This window comes from Macrobrachium nipponense, chromosome 23, assembly GCF_015104395.2.
Source record: "Macrobrachium nipponense isolate FS-2020 chromosome 23, ASM1510439v2, whole genome shotgun sequence".
In the NCBI taxonomy this organism is placed as follows: Eukaryota; Metazoa; Arthropoda; class Malacostraca; order Decapoda; family Palaemonidae; genus Macrobrachium; species Macrobrachium nipponense.
The window spans coordinates 58,922,458-58,927,457 of NC_061090.1; the positions used below are offsets into that span (position 1 = coordinate 58,922,458).

The following is a 5,000-nucleotide window of genomic DNA, read 5'->3' on the forward strand; positions in this document are numbered from 1 at the left end:
CCGAAAGGATATATAATATTGCAGCCCTTTATCCAGTTTCCAAAAGGATATAGATATTGAAATCCTTTATCCAGCTTAGAAAAGTATAGAGATATTGAAATCCTTTATCCAAAGGAATATAAGTTAAAGTGAAGTCCTTTATCTAGCTTCCAAGGTGATAAAATAGGAGGTTGGTTCATCCCATCCCTTGATATTATCTTAGGGAGAAAAAGTCTCGTTTGACTTTCATCAAAAAATAAACCTCACTCGGGTTTATTTTTTCATCTTGTACTTAAAACTTATATCTCATTTTGGATTACTTGACGCCTTAAAAACAATTTATTTTTTTAGAGCCGAAGTGTTCCAAGACGCATCCATCTATTTTATTATTTTCTTTTTCTCTCGTTCTATCTGTCTTAAGTAATTTCGTTTACTCTCTACTCATATATCTATATATATATATATATATATATATATATATATATATATATATATATATATATGTGTAATATTATATATTATATATATATATATATATATATATATATATATATCTATATATATAATTTCCCCCCTCGTGTAAACATATAATCAAAATATATTGTCTCCGAGGTAAGAGGTAGATTGGATATTAAAGGACATTTGTAGCTTAATGTTTATATATATACATATATATATATATATATATATATATATATAATATATATATATAATATATATGCTTAAAAAAATCCCACAGTAGATGCACGTGACTTCTAAAATAAAAAGCGAATACACGGGGAAAATGAGTCAGAAATCCATAAGCGCTTTCGTCTTTATTCAGACATCGTCAAAGGAGCTACTAAAGTACAATTGGAGAGAAGGCCTCAAGTACAAACAAGATCACGGAATACCAGATGGTTAATAAATTATCAAAAGGGTAAAAATTAAAAGGGGATAATCCAGGATTACGATATGCACACGGTCACAAAACTTAAGAGATTCTGACCCTACATTGTACTTTAGTAGCTCCTTGACGATGTCTGAATAAAGACGAACGCGCTTGGATTTCTGACTATCATTTCCGTGGTATCGCTTATATATATATATATATATATATATATATATATATATATATATATATATATATATTTATATATAATTTATATGTATATGTATATATAAAGAACATAACTACAAAAATGTCCCCTTTAATATCCAATCTACTCTACCTCGGAGACAATATATTTTGATATATGTTACCTGAAGGGGAATTTCCTAGTTGATAATAAATTCGTCGTCTCGTTGGGCTCTACCAGGGAAGACAATAACGGAGAAGATAGGAATATAATAACAGAATAACGAGAGAACTAAACGATCAGCAGTTCGGGCATCGCACGAGACTGGCCAACAACTACTTCCCTCCTTCCAGCCACTGTGACTAATGATTTTATTTGGGGGGGGGGGGGGGGGTGGGGGGGGGGTTGGGGGTGCGAGTGAGTTTCCGAAACTTGCCCGTTTGGGTTCGACCTCAACCACCTCAACCCCCCTCCCCCACCGAGCATCTGTCCAGTTTTGGGGATAAAGTCCGGACGTGGCGGGATCATCATCATCATGATCATCATCATCAGTCCAAACTTAGGATAATCGATCGATGAAGATTAGAGCGATTAATTACTTACGTTGGTTGTGATCAACAAGTTATGCGGAGAGAGGGTTACGTTCATAGCAGGGTTACGAGAAGTAAGGAGATTGGGGGAAAGGAGAAGAAGACGACGAAGGAGAAGAAGTACGAAGAAGCAAGAAGAAGAAGAAGAAGAAGGAGAAGACGGATAAAATAGCAAATAAGACGATGTAGAAAGGTCTAAGAACAGAAATTCTGTTATTATTATTATTATTATTATTATTATTATTATTATTATTATTATTATTATTTTCTGAAAGTAAACCTCTTTAAAACAGGTTTTATTAAAAGTAATTGCTGCCTTGGCCCGCCCCATTCATTTTATTAGGTTCTTTTTATATTTTCCTAATTATTGTTTTTCTTCCGTTGTTGCTAAACTTGTGAGCAACGCACCGAAGGTGGGCTTGTTTTTTCAAATAGGTAATTATCAAAGTCAATTGTTGTTATTATTATTATTTGGGAAAAACTCTCTATCAAGAGAGTTTATACAATTTTCTAAGGGGTCCACAACAATGAAGATGTTAAAAGTTCGTGTATAATTTATAGACACTTTATAAAAGCATTCGAACCCTTCCCTGGGTTCATCATTTTTAGACCGAGGATGAACCCAGAGAAGGGTTCGAAAGTTTTTACATAAATTGTTTTTAAGTTACATACGAACTTTTAACATTTTCAATTTTGAGCTGTCCCCTTAGAAAACTATTATTATTATTTTTGCTCCCTATCACAGTCTCCAAATTCGATTGGGTGGTATTTATAGTGTGGGGTTTCCTGGGTTGCATCCTGCCTCCTTAGGAGTCCATCACTTTTCTTACTAGTGGCGCGTTTCTAGGATCACACTCTTCTGCATGAGTCCCTTGAGCTAAACCTCAGCCTCTAGTTTTCCAGGTTTCCTTTTCAGGGATCTTGGGATCGTGTCTAGTGTTCTATGATTATGGGTACAAATTTTCCACTGGCATATCCCTATCCTTCTTATTTTCTATTTTCAGGTCTTGATACTTATCCATTTTTTTTCCCTTTTCTTTTTCTCAACTCTGGTTCCATGGTATTGCAACATCAATGAGTGATACTTTCTTCTTGAGTTTGTCAAGCAACGTCATGTCTGGTCCTGTTTGCACGTATCACCCTATCTGTTCTGATACCATAGTCACCCGAGGATCTTTCCTGATTGTTTTCTATCACTCCCTCAGGTTGGTTGCTCGTACCACTTATTACTGCAAGTTTAGCTGGTGTTTTTCTTGCGCAGCTCAGTGGAGGGCTTTTTTGCCACCGAATCATGCCTCGTTTGTACTGGTTCTGTGCAAAAGTGCCGACGTTCGCTTGCTATGTGGTTTATGGTTTTCATTTTTCGTATTGCACTTCCTACATATGGGAGAGGATGTTATTTCCCATCTACGGTTCTTTGGATATATCTGGTTCTTAGGGCCTGATCTTTGTGCCGCCGTTATCATTCCTTCCACTTTCCTTCTTGATCTCTCCCCTCTGTAACCATTGCCCATGTGCCATCGCTGGCCAGTTCTTTAGTCTGTCTCATTTGTATTGTCCGTGTCATTGGTTTGTTGTGCCAGTCTCTGTTTCTGTTTGTCATTCTCTGTCAGTTTATTTCTGGGTATTTGTCTACTTTTATCAGTCCTTTTCTTCCCATGCACTCTTGAGCCACTCGTCCTTCACTGGTTCTCAATATTGCCCCAGGGATCTATTCTCGATGTTGACGCAGTCCCTCTATACTAAGTAGTCCTCCGTCCTTCCTTTCGTGTTATGTATAGTCTCTCCGTATTTGCTCTTTGGGTGTAGTGCTTTGTGTATTGTCATATGTTTCCTATTTTCTGGTCTACGTGCGAAGTTTCTGCCTTCTTCATTCCACTATTCCTGCGCTGTATCTCATTACTGGCACTGCCCATGCGTTTTATGGCTTTTATCATAATTCCGGCGTTGAGGTTTTGACTTGAGTATCGCTTTGAGCCTCTGCATAGATTCTTTCCTGATCGTGTCCTTCAATCTCTTGGTGTTTTTATATCCCCTCCTTTCATTATTCCCAGGTATTTGTATCCTGTCTCATCTATGTGTTTGATGTTGCTCCCATCTGGAAGCTTTATCCCTTCAGTCCTTGTTACTTTGGCCCCTTTGTATGTTGACTAAGGCCATTTTTCTATTCCAAACTCCATCCTGATGTCCCCAGATACAATCCCTTACAGTCTGGATTTAGGGTATCTATTGCCTTGATGCTCTTACCATACAGCTTGATGTCGTCCATGAACATCAGATGATTAATTCTGTTGCCTCTTTTCTTGAGTTGGTACCCAGCATCCATCTCTTCATACTTTTGTCATGGAATCATGGTTATCTACGAAAGATAGTGGGGACAGTGAGTCGCCCTGGAAGATCCCTCTCCTATATTAACCTCTGCTAGTCTTATTCCATAGCTTGTAAGTATTGTATTCCAGTTGCGCATTGTATTTTTGAGGAACTGGTGGGGTGTTTTCCTCTGCCCCATATAGTTTTCAGGCATTCTATTAGCCATGTGTGTAGTATCATGTCGAAGGCTTTTCTTATAGTCTATCCATGCCATGCTTAGGTTGGTTTTCCTTCTCTTACTGTTCTTCACTACCATTTTGGGCTATCAGGAGCTGGGTCTTTTGTGCCCCTACACTTCCTTCTGCAGCTTTCGTGGTGGGGGGGGATGGTGTTTGTATCCTCTACGTAGTTGTATATATAGCCTTTCGCTGATGATACCTGTTAGTAACTTCCACATTATGGTAGGCAGGTGATAGCCTGTAGTTACTGCTATATTTCCCTTACTCTTGTCTTTTTGTACTAAGGATGCTCTTCCCTGTGGTCATCCAATTGGGAGTCGGGGTGATGTGATACAATGCTGGAGTTCCTGCTTATTCTTGGGTGTAGGGCCTTATTTATTATTATTATTATTATTATTATTATTATTGTTATTATTATTATTATTATTATTATTATTATTCAGAAGATGAACCCTATACGTATGTAAGAAGCCCACCAGCACCACAAGGGCCACTGCCTTGAAATTCAAGCTTCCAAAGAGTATAATGGTGATCATTTGAAAGACGTAACAGAAGGTAAAAGGAAATGAAGACTGAGGCAACGAAGTCCTTCCTTTATTCCTTCCCGGTATGACATGTAAATCGAACTATACAAATTCCCATTAATGTTTCCTGAGTTTGATGAGAATCAACGCCAGAAGAATCCTTTTAGTTAGAACCAGCTCACTGACTTGTCTTACGAAACCCAGCAGCATTTATTGGTCAGGGTGACATCTCTTTGAAAAGAAGTTTCAAGACATTGGCATCCGTTAAATATTCTCTCCTGTAATCGTTGTGTTATCTAA

The 5,000-nt window shown here is 37.6% G+C and overlaps 1 protein-coding gene across 1 annotated transcript in view; it reads right to left on the reverse strand.

Annotated features, from left to right (window-relative positions):
- The window catches only part of LOC135201168 (tyrosine-protein kinase receptor TYRO3-like), a 129,438-nt gene that overhangs the window by 95,797 nt on the left and 28,641 nt on the right, over nucleotides 1-5,000 (reverse strand). The window lies entirely within an intron of this gene.